The sequence below is a fragment of the Octopus bimaculoides genome, chromosome Z (genome assembly GCF_046866305.1).
Source record: "Octopus bimaculoides isolate indiv1 chromosome Z, ASM4686630v1, whole genome shotgun sequence".
NCBI classification, from domain to species: domain Eukaryota; kingdom Metazoa; phylum Mollusca; class Cephalopoda; order Octopoda; family Octopodidae; genus Octopus; species Octopus bimaculoides.
In genome coordinates, this window is record NC_142944.1 from 49,204,140 (window position 1) to 49,222,675 (window position 18,536).

The 18,536-nt window shown below is 37.3% G+C and overlaps 1 pseudogene; it reads left to right on the forward strand.

Annotated features, from left to right (window-relative positions):
- The first annotated feature begins 12,178 nt into the window (after positions 1-12,178).
- The window catches only part of LOC149132241 (uncharacterized), a 152,617-nt pseudogene continuing 146,259 nt past the window's right edge, over positions 12,179-18,536 (forward strand).

Here is an 18,536-nt window from a genome sequence, read left to right on the forward strand (position 1 = left end):
AGTATCACATCATTAAGAGTTACAAACTATTTTATTGAAAAAATAAATGGTAAAATGATGACGGTGGACTTGTTCTGCGGTGAATTGATGACGGTGAACTTACCGGACTTGATAATTGTAAACCTGCAAGAAGGCAGCTTGGCTTATTTTTCAATCTATGGTAATAGAAAAATCCAGTGACACCTCAAGTAAATGAGCAGCTTTGTCTACGCTCTCCTGTTTATCAGGAAGACCTTAAAAAAATGTGGTCTAAACAAAGTTTGCCAACAACCTGCAACGGGCGGTTGTGCTCTCTTTGTGCCTTTTCTATCTTGCCATCCGAGAAATTTACACACACATACATACACGCATATTTTAAAATGTTTGATTCCGTTCCGTGCAACTTCAAATTTCACAGAGCCCTAACGGGAGTCCTACTTCTTCAGGCTTCTGGAATGCAGAATGGAGAGGTCCAAGAAGTTGAGTGCCCTTTTCTTTCGTTTGTCCACTCACTCATATATATATATATATATATATATATATATATATGAGAGAGAGAGAGAGAGAGAGTGTGTGTGTGTGTGTGTGTGTGTGTGTGTGTGTGTGTGTGTGTGTGTGTGTGTGTGTGTGTGTGTGTGTGTGTGTGTGTATGAGTGTGTATGTGTGTGTGTGTCTGTGTGTCTGTGTATGTAAGCATGAATCTATGTATGTACTCTCACATATATCCGATGGGCTTCCTCACAGTTTTGACATGTCAAGTTTCGATCTGAATGTTTTAATCGACTCGATTCTGTAGCAGCAGAGACTTGATCTCCGTGGTGTTGTGCATTTGTGATTGAAACCGAAACTGCTTGGTTGCGAAGCGAACACACCCATATTTCTCTTGAATTCTAAGTTCCGAATGCTTCGTCTCAGAGAAAAATTTCTCTTTATAGACATTATTAGTGTAAACACTTGAAGTTACGTCAACGGACTATCAAACATGGTGTTTCGGCTTATTTTCGCCTTTTTAGGTGATATGGAGTAAAACTTTTTCTTCTGTATATATGTAACAGTAAACAGTAGGTACTAGATGGCAAATAAGGTGTGCGAATTTATATTCAATATAGAAACCGCAAAAAAACTGTGGAGAAAAATTCCCTCAATTTTTGCAAGCCTTTTCTTAAATCATCGTTGGCCAATAATTCGAACTTTGAACTTGAATTTATAAAGCACTGACTGATTTTGTTGGACATCTTTGGAGCAGAGTGAACCGTCAAATAGGGCACCAGTAATGTAAATCCCTTGCCGATTCCTTCGGTTGTACTTACTTAGATTGGGTTTGGCCCCATGAAAAAAAAATTATTATTGCTTAGCATCTTATCTAGAAAGCCTATGGTTAAAGGTATTCCGGCCGTGACCATCCATGTTTTATACACTTATGTCTACATTGTCTATTATATCCTTTCCTTCTTCTAAGACGTTATAGTGAAGATTTGGTTGCTTTTTCAAGCAAGTCGAGTACTCATATAGGAGGCTCCTCGTTCTTTCGGTATTAATACTGCCTCTGTCGCTAATATATGTATTTCTAACAAGCTCACTTGTTAATCGCGACACCAATGCCTGTTCTGGTAATGGTTTTCTATATATCGCTGACGGGAAGGTAAGTCGCTGCTGTCTCTAGCGGTCGAGCGTCCATCACCGATGAGACCAAGGAAGGTGGAAATCACACGATCTGGTAGTCTCGGCGCTGGAGTTGGTGGTGTGGATTTAAACATTCATATCGTTAGCGACATAAAGAAGCATTTTGACCCAAAATCCTATATCTACAGCAGTAAAGTTTGTTCTAATAGAACATCTATGTTTAAGTAGGAATAAGTACTACCTCTCGGTATTCATACTGCTTCTGTCGTTAATAAATAAATAATGCAAAATTTGTATATAACATTTGTTATAAAGCTGCCGGTGCTATAAAGTGAGCAGTTCTGTTGATAATATACTGAAATTGCTTCGATCCTCATTCAATCAACAACTAGTAACTGAAAAATTGAATCTTTACTCATGTTTGCATCTTGCCTTGTGCGTTTTATTTGTTACCTAGACTTAATTTCCTGTATGTTCATATGTGTGCGTGTGTGTGTATCTCAGTCTCTCTCTCTCTCTCTCTCTCTCTCTCTCTCTCTCTCTCTCTCTCTCTCTCTCTCTCTCCTCTCTCTCTCTCTCTCTGTATGTATGTATGTATGTATGTATGTGGGAGAATGTACGAAAAAACAACAACAGACGAGGACAGGTGGTGTAAATAACAAAAGGATGTATTAGTATGACGCTCGGGAATACGGAAAGTCTTTGACGTTTCGAACTACGCTCGTATGTATGTATGTATGTATGTATGTATGTATGTATGTATGTATGTATGTATGTATGTATGTACAAGCGCAAGCGCTGCTGTGTGGTAAGAAGCTCGCTTCACAACAACATAGTTCCATGTTCAGACCCACTGCATGGCACCTTGGGCAAGACACTTTAGCTTCGGTCGGACCAAAGCTTTGTGAATGGATTTGGTAGACGGAAAATTAAAAAGTACGTCGTATATATGTGAATATATATGTATGTGTGTGTGCATGTGTGTGTGTAACCACTGCTTGACAACTGGTGTTGGTGTGTTTACGTCCCCGTAACTTAGCGGCTCAGTAAAAGTGTACGGTAGAATAAATACAAGGACGGAGTCGATTCATTCAACTAAAAAGTCTTCACGGCGATGCTCCAGCAACGTCGCAGCTTAATGACTGAAACAAATAAAATATATATATATATAGATATATATATAGATATATATTTTAATAATATCTCTAAGGTGGATAGTTAAACCGCAAGAAGTTCGTACGGGTCTCTTTTCTATGCGGGACTATTTATGATGCACACTGAATTGAATTCATTAGGGCGAGAGATTTTGAACTCACTGGCCGATAAATTTCTTAACGTCTTCCTCACGTGGTATTGATGTCGCATGGTCAAAATTAACGTGAGTTATTTAGACATTAACAAATTTATTGGAATATTTAGCTGATGATCAGAATAGAGTATTCTTTACTCTTAACTGTGAAACGATCGTACTAAATTAACTAAAGGCAAGTGTTTTTTTTACTCTTCTCTTACTGTTTTTTGTTCTGTGTGTATCAAAAATATCGCTATCAATCTAGAGTAATTATTTGTAGTTTTGAAATCAGTAGTTCTTTGACTGCTATTTCTGAATTCTCAGTATGTTGGAGAAGCAGGTTACTGTCAATCCCTATATATTTATGATGATATATATATATATATATATAGGCGAAGGAGTGGCCATGTGGTAAGTAGCATACCGACCACATGGTTCCAGGTTCAGTCCCACTGTGTGGCACCTTGGGCTAGTATCTTCTACTATAGCCACAGGCCGACCAATGCCTTGTGAGTGGATTTGGTGGACAGAAACTGAAAGAAGGCTGTCGTATGTATATTTCAGTGTGAATGGTTTTGTTATACGGTGCCGAGTTTTACAATCCCGTAAATAATGATAATAGTATTTATATAAGTTTAAAGCGATCACCATGCAATGATTAAGGAAAATAGTCGAATAATGGGGCATATAAGCCCTCGACAGAAAAAAAGTAGCTTTTTCCATCTGCGTGGGACACGAACCCACTTCGAGTCCCACGCGGATGGGAAAGCTTACTTTTTTATGTCAAGGGCTTATATGCCCCGTTATTCGACTATTTTCCTTAGTCATTGCACGGTGATCGCTATAAGCATTAAGCTTATATAAATACCATGTGCGTGTGTGTGTATGTGTGTGTGATATTTGTTCCCCCACCACTATCGCTTGACAATGATGTTGGTGTGTTTACGTCCCCGTAACTTAGCTGTTCAGCAAAAAAGACCGATACAATAAGTACTAGGCTTACAAAGAATAAGTCCGAGGGGCGATTTCTTCGACTAAAAGCGGTGCTCCAGCACGGCCACAGTCAAATGACTGAAACAAATAAAAGAATTAAAGAATTAAAGAATTAAAGAATATATATATATATAAATTACAATGAACTTGCCGTGAATGTCTCAACTAATCCTTCAGGTGCCACTCCATGCACTTCGGCAGTCAGAAATCGACACAAGTTCCTATTCTTTGCCATGCCGAGAAGGACTCAGTATTACACCTTTTTGATACTATATGCCTAATCGGGACTTTCTTTTTCTACCTTTTCTTCCCCTCTTTCAGCTGTGACCTGAAAAATGGTTTTAGACAGGGAGTTGTGGCTTGATAAATATCCGTACCAGGGGGAGCTTTTTAGCATTTCCTTGTAGCAAGGAGTGGCTCTTGTCCGCTAACATTTTCGGTAACTTGGTGGTCGACAAAAACTCTGAACATGTTGTGCCCTGTCTTCAAAATGGGTTGCAGCCTTCTTACGTTCTTGTGTTCAAACGTCTGGTTTCTTCAGTCTGTGTGTCAGCTGTGAGAGTTTAGCTTTCACATGCGTCAACTTCACTCCTCTGGGATTGATAAAATACAGTACCAGTTAAATTCTGGAATTATTATTAAAATTCGCACCAGCAGTAATAGCAACAACAGCAGCTGCATCAACATTGGGATCATCATCATCATCATCATTATCAGCCTTACTATGAATGAACGGTAAAACAAAAGTAGACATTGAAACTACTTTGGTGGAGCGAACCAAAATGAATGACGGCAAGAAGGAAAATAAAAAAGCATCATTAGAATGTATATCTAACAAGAAGCAAGTGTTAAATCTTAGCTTAAAAAATACAGAAGTGTCAAAACCGAAACCAGAATTCACCTGCTCCATTTATCCTGAGCCAAATTAACTCTAACAAACTCCCAAAGTGAAAACTTGCTTTAGATGTAAAAATTACGTTAGAACCTTCACACACACACACACACACACACACACAAGCATATGCATGCAGACACATACGCGCGCACACACGCACAAGACACGCACACACACACGCACACACACACGCACACACACACGAGCATATGCATGCATACATACATATTAACATACCTGTATGCAGGCATGCAAACAGATATACACACACACACATTCATACATACATACATGCATACATATACGTATACATACATGTATGCATGCATACATACACACATACATAGAGCATGTATGCATATATGCTTTCAAACCTACCTACCTACATACATGCATACATACATAGATATAATACATTTATACACACTTTTGTAGAATATATGCTTATTATATTTTTACAAGGCTGATCAGTGGATTCGAAGCTTCGGCCTGCTAGTCTTCATCGGACAGTCGATAGAAGGCCAAAACTTCGAAGTTACAGTCACCACTCTTTCTATAAAATACACACACACACACACACACACACACACACACACACACACACACACACACACACACACACATATATATACATATCTCGCTTGATTTACGATTTTGTAATTTTTCTTATATATACCTACATATCCATCATAACTTGTTTTATCTATAGCTTTCTCATTTTATTACTGATCCTTCTCCATACCATCTATCTACCCACCTACCTACGTATTTATCTATCTATCAACGTACCCGCCTACCTGCTAATTTACCAACCTACTAGCCTACCTACCAATCTACCTACCTATCTACAGTAATGGAAAGAAATAACAAAGGCCATGTAACAAAATTAAGTGATCTTGCTCAGGCAAAGGATTGTGAAGGATGGAAAGGAGAGGCTGACAAATGAAAAGATGGACAAACAACATCAAGGACTGGACTGGCAAATCTTTAGTATAGCCCCAACTCCTGTCACACAACGGTGTAAAATAGATATTATTGTCGCGCAATATCTTGCAGAAGCGCCGCTGCGGCTCTGTTAAATGTGTCGGTCTTAATGAACCAAGCTTATTCAGAATATTTTGCTGATCCATCTATTATAACATATTACTATTGCCGTTCACTTTGATAAAGTATCAGATGCTCTAGTAGGGTACAGTTGGATGTGCGGCGTGAGTAGTTTATCCAAGGCAGCCATTTTACGTACGTGTGTTTACTATTGTCAAAAACATGTTATGTTCATATAACGAGGCTAAAAATTTGGCTACCGAACAGAGCGGCCAAAATCTGTGGTACAAAATTTTGTTGATTGACAAAAAAAAAAAAAAATTATATATAATATCCATTTTTGATTAGTTAACTCGGTATTACTGTTGTTTTATCTAAACGTTATGTTATAGTAAACAAATTCATTGAATTAACCTCACAGTAAAGATCTGTTTTGTCATTATGATTAAAGGTTTCCAGCCTTGGACATTCCATCTGTATGTACATCAAGAATTAGATTACCTAATGGGTCCCATTCATTTTTTTGAGACGTGACCTGAGGGAAAATTAGCTATTGTTTTTTTTATCTAGCTGGATAAGGAACTGATTAGAGGAACCTGTGTTCTACTACAACCAAGTTTTTGCTATTATTTAATCTCAGATAAAACCTCGTCGATCTGACTTGTGATGAAAACTACACCCGCTGCGACCATCCTGCTGCATTTTGGGGGGTGAAGTCGGTCTAACGCTATCTAATGTACCTTTTCTCGCTTTAAAACGGTATAACAGAGATTTGCAGGAGATTTGGTTGATATTTCTAGCAGGTCGAACCCCCACTGAGACGCTCGCTCTTTCGTTGACTCATCAGAACATATTATTTAGTTCCAAGACAGACCTCGTCCAACATACTTATAGTCAAAGGCAGTCCAGTCTTGACTGTCTCACCGTCTTTATATATTTTTTGTTACAGGCAACTACGACTGATTTGTCCGAAGGGTGCATGATGAAAATGCTGCTGCTACTGCTGCTGCTGCTGCTAATGACGACGACGAAGATTATAACAATGATGATGCTGATGCTGCTTAACCGCAGGATAATTTAAAGTGCGATTTAAGGCGGCGATCTTGGTGGAATCGTTAAAATGTTTAACCCCCCACTCTCATTTCTCCTTGCTGCTTTTACATTCTGAATACAAATGCTGCCAAGGTCAGCTTTGCCTTTCATCGCTTTTGAGGTCGATAAATTAAGTACCAGTCAAGAAGTACTAGAGTCGTTTATATATATATATATCGATTCCCCATCCCCTCAAAATTGCTGGTCTTCAACCAAAAATTAGGAAAGAATTTATGGGGCTATTTGACTGACATTTCTAACAGGTAGAATGACCATGTAAGCCATAGAGGCTTCCATTTTTGCCACAATATTGTAATGGTGGCCTCCCTTTAAGATGCATTAATATGATCTAAAAGTGTTTCCTTTCGATTACATTAGCGGGGATATAATATTGTGACGCTGCACTTTCTTGTGCATCACTCTATCCAAAACTATAAAAAGAGAGGAAAATTGAGAATCTGGCATTTACCAAAATCCAAGAATCATTATTTGAAAAAAATAAAATAAATAAAATAAATAAATAAAATAAATAAATAAAAAATACAACTTTCCCGTCGTCCATAATAGGTAGTTAATGTATTTCCTGAATTAATAGCGTGTCAGCTGTCTGTTGACTATGTAATGATGATGATGATGATTATAATGATGGTGGTGGTGGTGGTGGTGGTGTGATGATGATGGCGATGGTCATGGTCGTAGTGGTGGTCGTGGTGGTGATGAAGGCGGAGGAAGAAGAAGAACAACAACAACAAGATGGCATTCGCATTTACCCAAGAATCATATTTTATTACATTTTGTTATTATTATTATTTTTTATCGTTATTTATTTTGTTTTCAACGTCCATATTTCGTTTTGTTCTGTTAGTAAACTTGAATTATTTTGGCTCGTTCTTAAAATTTACAATAAATGAATAAATAACTAGGAAAATAACAACAAAAATGATAAATACAAATAAAATAAATATACAATAATATACAAATAAAAAATATTAATTTGAGGAACCATTAGTAAATTCCTGTCGAAACATCAATTTTTTGTTTTATTTGTTTGTTTTTTCTTGTTTTTTTTTGGTGGGGTATTTTTTCACAATGATGATAGGTGGAATTGTACCGAGATTGGAATAAAATTATTGAAAGCTAAAATTAAATTGGTTACTGTCATCGTGACTGCTCTAATTTTCCTCCTGCCTCTCCGTCTATTCCTAGTTTCAATTTTTTTTTACCTCTCCCCGCCACCGTGCTCGTGTTTCCATTCCTAATTCCCTTGTTAACACTTTTCCTCTTGCGTCTATTTTCCATTTTCCTTCCCACAATCATTCTCTGCAAATCATAATCGTAATCACAGTTATTGCATACCTCATCATCATCATCACCACCACCACCATCATCATCATCGTCATCAACATCATCAACGTCATCGTCGTTGATGTTGCTACCATGAACAACCGGTACTATAAAATATTTGATAAAAATATAAATCATCTCATTTACATGGATGATTTAAAGCTCTTTGCAAAAAATGACCAACAACTCAAAGGCCTACTAGCGATTGTTAAACAATTCAGTGATGACATCAGGATGCAATTTGGCCTTGATAAATGTGCAAAAGCTACCTTTATCAAAGGAAAAATGACAAATACATCTAATGTGAACCTTGACCAGCAAAATGTCATAAAAGAGTTAGAACCAGCGGAGAGCTACAAATACCTAGGGGTAATTGAAGGGGACAATATCAAGCAATCAGTGATGAGGGAAAGGATCAGAAGAGAATGTTATCGCAGAGTGAGAGCAATACTGAAGACAGAGCTGAACGCGAGAAACAGGATCGAAGCGATCAATGCTCTAGCCATACCAGTTGTGACTTACAGCTTCAACATCGTTAACTGGTCAATTACTGAAATATGTAATGTTGACAGAAAAATACGAAAACTGTTGACAATGCATAGAATGCACCACCCTAAGGCAGATATAGAACGTCTTTATCTGCCAAGAAAAGAAGGAGGCCGAGGACTTCTACAGCTGGCATTATCAATGAAGGTAGCCACAATTGGCCTAGACACCTATCTGAAAAACTCTGAGGACTGGATGCTAAAACTTGTCTTAAAATATGAAAGCAAGAAAGCATCTTACTCAGTAACAAAACAGGCAAAGGAATATCTAAGTGAATTCCAATTGCAACAAATTCAAGAATTAGACGAACTAGAAACACCTGCAGAAAAAGCTAAGCGCTTGAAAACCCATGCTAAAATTGCTGCCTTAGCTATTATGACTGAAAAATGGCATGGAAAACCTCTCAATGGCAAATACCCAAAGAGAGCGAATAATGCAGATATTGACAAAGCCCTTACCCACCAATGGTTAATGGCCTCTGGCTTGAAATCAGAAACAGAGGGTTTTATCATAGCAGCCCAAGATCAATGCCTACCTACAAAGAACTACCAGGCCAACATATTAAAGAACGGCAGCTCCCCATTATGTCGTATATGCCAACAACAAAATGAGACCATCGATCATGTTCTCTCCATGTGCAGTCTGCTTGCGCCTACAGAGTATCTCAACAGGCATGATAGAGCTGCACAATATATTCACTGGGTAATATGCAAAAACCTGGACTTGCCCCATGATAAAAACTGGTGGGAACACAAACCACCCCCAGTACTTGAAAATGATCACATTGCACTCCTCTGGAATTTCACCATTCAAACTGACAGAAAGATAGATGCAAATAGGCCAGACATCATACTGAAAGACTTCAGACAAAAATCATGCCTCCTCATTGATATGACTGTCCCAATCGATATAAACGTATCTGTCAAGACCTACCAAAACTGAGCAAATATAAAGATCTTGAAATAGAAATGAGCAAAATGTGGAATCTGAAGACGAAAACAATACCTATTGTCATAGGTGCCCTGGGAATGACAGCGAAACGGGCTGATTACTACCTAGATCAGATTCCAGGAAACCCCAAAATGGCTGAAGTTCAAAAGATAGTGCTCATGGGAACTGCCTATATCCTACGTAAAATACTGTCTATGTGATCTCAAATTTTAAAGCAAACACATAATTTTCTTATGGTTTCTTAAACATTCACTTGAACAAAACTGTACAAATCCAAATATATGGTACCCTAGGCATAACACCTACATGAACTTCTAACTTGTTGTCTCTTGAGGTCTCTGGGTGAGACTTGGATCCAACTTGTATAAATGCAAAACAAAAGTCAAACATAAAATAATAATAATAATAATAATAATAATAATAGTAACAACTGTGGCCGGTACCAGTGACATAAAATTCTAGTTGTGACCGGTGCCGGTGACACGTAAAAGACACCCACTATACTCTCAGAGTGGTAGGCGTTAGGAAGGACACCCAGTCGTAGAAACGAAACCAAATTCAGATTGGAGCCTTGTGCAGCTCTCCGGCTTACCAGTTCCAGTCAAGCCGTCTAACCCATGCCAACATGGAAAAATGGACGTTATATTAATATTATTATTGTCTTTGTACAGCTTCTAACGCTGGAGATGTACTACGGTGCCAGCTTTGCTTTCTTTGCAATGAGGTGCTATTTCAGTTCCTCCATTACCACTTTCAGGCCCTTTCTTTCAATATTACACTTCCTGTTCAGTGCCCTGTATTTTCTTTTTGCTTTTAAGCCCTGCTTTTCTTTTCGGTCTAACAGAAATGTCCTTCGAGAGCATATCTAACCCCGCCTGTATTCTTCTTTTCCACCATGGATCTTTTCTTTTGTCACTTCCATTATATTTCTTTTTCTTGACATCAACACCCACATTTTCTGCTACGACAATACTTGTTACCTTGATCAAATTGTTTGTTTCTGCGATGTCTTTTGTTCTGATGTATTTCAGAATATCATTCATATTTTTCATTTCTTGGTTCAGTTTCCGTCGATCAACCTTTAAGGCTGCAAATAATATCGCTATCGTTCTCCTGTGGATTTACCTTTATTCTGCCGTACCTTTTAATAATAAATGGAAATAATAATAATGATGGTGGCTGACGATATGTGCATCTCTGATCATGAGCAGAAGTAGTGGGGAGCATCATAGCCATGTGTTGAGAGGATTTCTTTGGGGGTTGAATAATTCATCCTTGGAAACATGGCTAATTTGTTCATCATCCTTAAACAAACCTTATTCAACATCCTTAAACCTTTGAGCTGGATGGGCTACTCGACCTGAAGAAAATTCTAGCTGGGCCCCACCTGTAAGATCATGCATTGATTATCTTGATATAAGATCACCATGTCACACACATATGGTTATGATGCATGTGCCTGGTGTACCCTTATCAAACAGGTAGTCATTATGGGTATATTGGGCTTTGTATATTTGTACTCCAGTGTCATTCTGATGGCATGCATTGCTCTCTCACTCAATAATAATAATAATGATGTCGATGATAATTGCTGATGTTTCGTGCCTCTCTGACTCACGAAAGGTCAAGAAGAAAGTCTAAAAAATAGATATGTACAATCCTCTTAAGTACGAAATAGCCCGGCCACGGAAAATGAAGACGGTCAAGATTATAGTTGGGTCCTTGAAGACAATATCAGAAGGTATCGAGGCTAAAGGAAATCGGAACAGAGTGCCCAGTAGAGTTGTTACAAAAGGTTTGCCTCTTTGGCACGGCTAGAATAACCAGGGAAGTATTAGTTGAAAAGAACAGATAGCAAGTAGGGTGTTGGTAGTAAGTCTGCTACGCATGCAAGACACCAGGAGTTACAACAAAACCTGTGATAAAAAGAAAGAAATGATGATAATAATAATAATAATAATAATAATAATAATAATAATAATAATAATAATAATAATAATAATAATAATAATAATAATAATAATAATGTTACGACCTGGTTGCCATAACTCGAATTTACAGAACTAACGAGAATGGGTGAACCCAAAACAACAACACACCATGAAGTTTTTTGTAAAATATTGACAATTAAGTGTCAGCATAAAAAAAAACAGCCTATATACAAAATTAATACATACGAACAAAAGTAAATTAAAGCTACACTAGATGTGCAGTCAAAATATTTATAAATGTAATATATATATATATATATATATATATATATATATATATATATATATAGTTCAGAAATTCGGAGTCAGAAACTCGGCTTCAACTTGATTTCACAAACTTGGATTCGTAACTCTGGATTCACAAATTTTGGTTTCACCCAAATTGGCCTCACCTAAATCCTAGCCTCACAAATTTAGTTTTCAAAAAACATGGATTCCGAAAATTTGGATTTCATAAAATCTAACTTCATAGTTCCTGACCAGGGGAAAAAGATACACGACCATTGTGGTCTACTTCAAAAGCGAAGAAAGACCATTAAAAACAGCAGATATCGTGTTGCTGCTAACTTATCTCGACAGACGCACGCCTCGCATAACAGTCGACGAGATCCTGCCAGAAATAGACGTTACCTGGTTATGCGCAGCCCTTATAATGGGGTTTGAAGCCCTAGGTATCGATGATAATCAGCTGGCTAGTCTGTTCCAATGTACATTCGGGTTGAAGACCCTGGACAACTTTCAGAAGTCTGTGGCATGGCAGTGTTACCGAGGAGCCTTACCTGTTCGGGACAAACTCACAAGGCATGGACGATTATGGTTATGTACAGACGGAGGAATTAAGGGAAACGAATAGCCCGGACAGCCCAGGTCCAGAGCATAAACAAATAAATGCGAATAAGAAAAAGTGGCATGTGGTCACATATGTGAAAAGTACCGACATAGAGCGGAAAATAACGAAATTCAAAGATGCTATAAGAATTAAAATGCCAGCAGAGAGTTTCCCGGAACACATCAAAGGTGTGGTGATTAACAAAGAATGGTACAGAACTATTTGGAGATGTGAACACTTTTGGGGAAAGAAATTGAATTTGAGGAACTACCAAAAGTAGTTGAATAGGAGGAGTTAATACCTTTAATCACTGGTAATAAGGAAATCCTTTAAAAAGGAAAAAGGAAAATAGAAAGGAAAAAGGAAAATAGAAAGGAAAAAGGAAAATAGAAAGGAAAAAGGAAAATAGAAAGGAAAAAAGAAGGAAATAGACTTTGTAAAAAATGAAAAAAAAAAAGGATGCAAAAATATAAGAAAACTTCAATAATTGTATAAATTAACAATTAAATGGTACTGATTGAGAGTGGGGTTCAATGCAGCCATTCCATCGATTTCATTTTACATTTTTTTTTTCATGTTCATTCGTTTTATGTTTTTTGTCTCCACTGTGATGTTCTGTCTGTCCTTGTGCTGCTGTCCCTTCTGTGTGAATGGCCGCAGTGCCACAATAAAGAAATATGTTTAACTTAACATTATACGATAAAAACGTTTTATCGTTTTTAGAATTTCCTTACAATGATAATAATAATAATAATAATAATAATAATAATAATAATAATAATAAGAAGAAGAAGAAGAAGAAGAAGAAGAAGAAGAAGAAGAAGAAGAAGAAGAAGAAGAAGAAGAAGGAGGAGGAGGAGGAGGAGGGGAGGAGGAGGGGGAGGAGGAGGAGGAGGAGGAGGAGGAGGAGGGTGATTTCTTTCTAGTTGGGTACAAGGCCAGCAATAGCAATAACAATTGTTTTCAATAAAGGGAATAAGCTTATAACAAAGCATGAAAAAAGCGTGCAATAAAGGGAGAGGGTGTATAGTAAATGCAATTAATTGCTTGCAGTTTATTACTGGTATCTCCAAGTACTGATTACAAACGAAACAAACTTGATTTGCGGGATGTGAACACAGGAAGACCCTCAAGATTAAATGAAATTGATGATAAGTCTGTGGTGGGATGATAAGATAAAAAAGGATATTCCAAAAGCTTTCCGGGTTTCGTGGAACCAAATATCTCAACCTGGAAATCGAAACTTAATTCTAGACTATTATGGTGCGGTGATCATCATTGTAACTAATCTATTGTTGGTTTATGACACAGGTTCTCAAAGTGGGTGCTACCACCCACTGGTGGGCGTTGAGACGGTGCTGGTGCCTTAGGGGACGGGGAGAAGGAGCGGTAAAGAAAAAGGAGGCGTTGGGAGGAAGGCAGTGGATTGAGGATGCGATGAATTTATTATAATATTGTATACAAATTATATAACATTATATTAAATATCAAATGATTCATAGTATATATAAATTAGTAAAATATGAAATATTTATTTATACATAAAAATAGGGGTGGCGGCGCTGAGGGTATTATGTGGCCCAAAAAAGTTTGAGAACCTCTGGTTTATGACATAGGTACAAACGCTTCAAATTTAGATTAAACAGGCTCCAGTATTTGTCTACTGCACTTATTTTATTGGCGCAGTCGTAAAAAATACACACCGTGAGTAATTCGTCTCAACCTTTTTGACTTTCTTTGTTTTACTCTCTTCCTTTCTTTTTCTTTTCTTTTCCGATGAAGGATCATTAAGTCCAAAATATAAAAAAAGGAAATTCTTTTTTTTTCTCTCCCTGGCGTCAAACAATTACAAAATGTCTTCGTTGCCCTTGTATTACTTTGTTATTATATTTTGTATATATTTATATATGTGCATATTGTTTTTTCTTTATCCTTTACTATAAATATGGATGTGTGTCATATATGTGTGTGTGTACAAATGTACGTGTTTATATATGTGTAATTGTGTCTATATGTTTGTGGGCGCTAGACTAAGAGAGAAAGAGAGAGAGGGAGGGAGAGCAAAGGAGAGAGATGGAGGGAGTAGGAGTACCTATAAGTTTTTTTTTATATTCTCAGAGAATGCATATAAACTAAAGTTGACTCTGACAAAACAATACAGAATGTTTACAATCAAAATAAATATTCTCCAAGACTAAATAATTTTAGAAAATTCCACAAAACACGCAAAAACAAAACAGAATTAATCATACAGAAATATTCTAAAGTAACAATAAAGAAGACATCGTCGTCATCATCATCATCATCATCATCATCATCACTATATCAACAATATCACCTTCATCGTCATCATCATTACCGTCATCATCATTATCGTCATCATCATGATCATCGTCGTCGTCGTCGTCGTCGTCGTCATCGTCGCCGTCATCTTCATTAACTATTATTCTTGTTTTTGTTGCTTTTGTTGTTTTTCTATTCCTTCTTTTACATAGCCTGAAACATATTATTCTTAGCAAAACGACCTCCGTATTACAACAATTTTTCAACATTAATAACTGAAATCAGTTATTTATGACCGAATAATATTACTTCCTAGATTTCACAGCGAAACCTAAGAGATACACCTAGATAGCCCCCTTCAACATCAACCAATTTGTAACTACAGGAAGCCTTAATCAGCCCAATTATAGGATTAGTATCTTATTAAAGCGGTGGTGTTTAAAGTAACAAAAAGATTCTCTGACAGAATTGAGAGAAATTATACCGGACACACCACAAATACCTTTGGGAACCGATTCTACAAGTATGTACACTTGTATAGAACGGTAAAGAAGAAGTGAACTTCTTTCTTCCAAACCGTATAGAAATTCATGGAGTACAGGTCTGAACATACTCGAATAACTTGGAACGTCCTGAAAAAACTTATTCAGTATTACAGTATAGCACGAAACTGTTTATTTTGTTTCAGGGAAATATTCCAGATCCTCTGTTTACCAACAATGTCGAACAAAAGATCGGAAACATTATCTATTTGTTCCCAGTAGAGACAAACCCGTGTGATGAACCAACATCCGTCCACCATTCCATTGCCAACTGATATGCTAATGACTTGGCAAACCAGTTGTCACTGGCAACAGACGTTTAATCTAAGCATTTTCCATTACACTATAGTAGCTAAACCCATTAGTAGAAATGTTGTCGTCTAGGCACAAGGCCCGAAATATTTGGGGAGGAGGCCAGTCGATTGAATTTCTTTTTACATAGGAGTCTAATAGAATATTTACATTATTTTCATTCGATGGATATTTGTCCTCATCTTCTTTGTTATTAACAACGTTTCTTCAGGTGTCTTGGGGAAATTTCGAACTTGGGTTCGTTCTCATTCCTAAGGTATTTTTCGATGTTATTATTATTATTATTATTATTGTAATTGTTCAGGTCACTCGGAATCTTGGGGTTAGTAGCCCGCGCTCTTAACCACTACACCATATGCCCATGGGCAATTACAGAGTAAATTTTAGGACTTATAAATCTAATATTCACCTATCCTTCCTTAATACCGGTTCCCATATGCTGTTCATATCTGATCTTGGTCTGCTTAGGAGGTTGTTGTGCCCTAGCATATGTGCTGCTTCTTTTAGTTTTCGTATTTTCCAGTCTATTATTTTAACTTCACCCCACAGGGGGAGGTGGTCTCCATTTTTCCATACACGATCAACTATACCCGATTTATCAATTTCTCCTTGTGTCACAGCTATGCGATGTTCGTCTACCCTTATTTTGAGGGGGCGACATGTTTCGCCTTTGTATAACCTACCACAGCTGCATGGGATGGAATACACGCAGTCTTTGGTCATATTCTCTTCTATTAGTGGTTTTACCCCCAAAGGAAATATTTGCGAAGTGTTGTATTGCTCTTGAATACTGTCCTGATGTCATATGGGCCGCATATCTTTTGTATCTTTTCGGAGAGACCTTTCAACATAGAGTAGACAGACTGTGGACAGTTTATTGGCCTCATCCTCTCTTTTCTTCTTAATTGGAGTGGATAGTATACTTTTGGGGTAGTTGTTGCTTAACAGATCGTTATTGTGCTTGATCATTTCTTCGTGGTGTTTATCATGATCGCTACTTGTATTCTTTGCTCGATCTTTTAGGCACTGAGCAATCCCTCTCTTTACACTGTATGGATGGTGGGAATTGAAGTTGAGGTATCGTCCAGTAAAGGTCGGCTTGCGGTGTACGGATGTCCTGAATCCATACTGAATCGTGCTAACGTTTCTGCCAGCTCGCCGCCTTCCTTTAGCAGAAGTATTGTCTCTTAGCTAACAGACTTCAACCAATGAGAATAAACCTAACCTATATCCTTAAACACACCTCTTCCAAATGGTTCAAGTTACTTAGAAGTATCTGATCGAGTGTGCAAAATTAGAAGTAGAGTGCATTTTAGTTATTTTCTGAAACTTTTAAACTCGTCATAATGTAGTTTTTTTTTTCTTCATTAGCAATATAAACGTATATACGACCTTGTACCTAACTTACAGCAAACATTTAAAGATGGAGAGGTTTCACACTTTATCCTTTTAAAAATGTAGAAACATAATTTCAGGAGTTCTATACTGAAATAATAAAAAAAACATGAAAATGCAAATAAGTGCACGTGACAGAGAGCCTTCTAATACGATAAACGATTTATTGGTACACCAGCAAATAAACTGGAATTCAGAATAAGAAATCATTCCATAAATGGAACTTGAGAAGTTCGAATTCAATCTTACCAACTTGATAAAAAAAAACGTAAAATTTTGACATAAGTGGGTTTACACCTTGGACAAGTGTCTTCTGATGTATGTATGTATGTATGTATGTATGTATGTATGTATGTGTGTATGTATGTAAGTATGTGTGTGTATGTATGTATGTATGTCTGTGTGTGTATGTATGTATGTATGTATGTATGTATGTATGTATGTGTGTATGTATGTATGTGTGTATGTATGTATGTATGTATTTATGTGTCTGTATGTATGTATGTATGTATGTATTTATGTGTCTGTATGTATGTATGCATGTGTGTGTGTATGTATGTATTTGTGTGTGTGTGTGTGTGTGTGTGTGTGTGTGTGTGTGTGTGTGTGTGTTTATCCTTGCTTCCCCACCTCTGCTTGACAACCGGATTGTTCCGTTTACGTCCCCGTAACTGAGCGTTTCGGAAAAGTTTCCGATAGAATAAGTATCTAATCTTTTTTTTTAAATGATAAGTACTTGGGTCTATTTATTCGACTAGATCGTTCATGTTGGTGCTCCAGCATGGCCGAAGTCCAATGACTGAGACAAGAAAACGATAAGATAAAGATATTAAACCAGCTTCTTTCTTCCATTTCACCTTAGCAGGGAGAGTCTGTGAGCAACTTTTGTGGACTATGTCAATCTGACCAATTCCAAAGATAAGTCCTCCCTCCTCCCTCAACATCGATAACGGTTTCAAATTTTGGCACAAGGCCAACTATTTCAGGGGAGGGGATAAGACGGTTACATTGACCCCAGTTCTCAACTGGTACTTATTTTACCGACTCTGAAAGGATGAAAGGCAAAGTCGACTTCGGCGGAATTCGAACTCAGAACGTAAAGACGGACGAAATGCCATTAGGCATTTTGCCCAACCTGCTAACGATTCTGACAGCTCGCTGCCTCTTAGTTGTCAAAAGTTCTCGAAGCCTGTTCAAAAATTCACTGCATCTTTCCCTTCAGGATGAGCTAAAACTCAGATCTTTGAGAAAAGACGTGACGAAAAACATCTATGCTTGAGGAAGAAAATATATTTGAGGACCATAGGTTAGGTTGGTTCTTATTGGTCGAGATTGGTTAACTGGAAGACTATATTTGATACCTATATTTGAAAGAAAAAGCGGAGGACATTTATGTTTTCCTATCGGAAGTTTTCATAAACACATA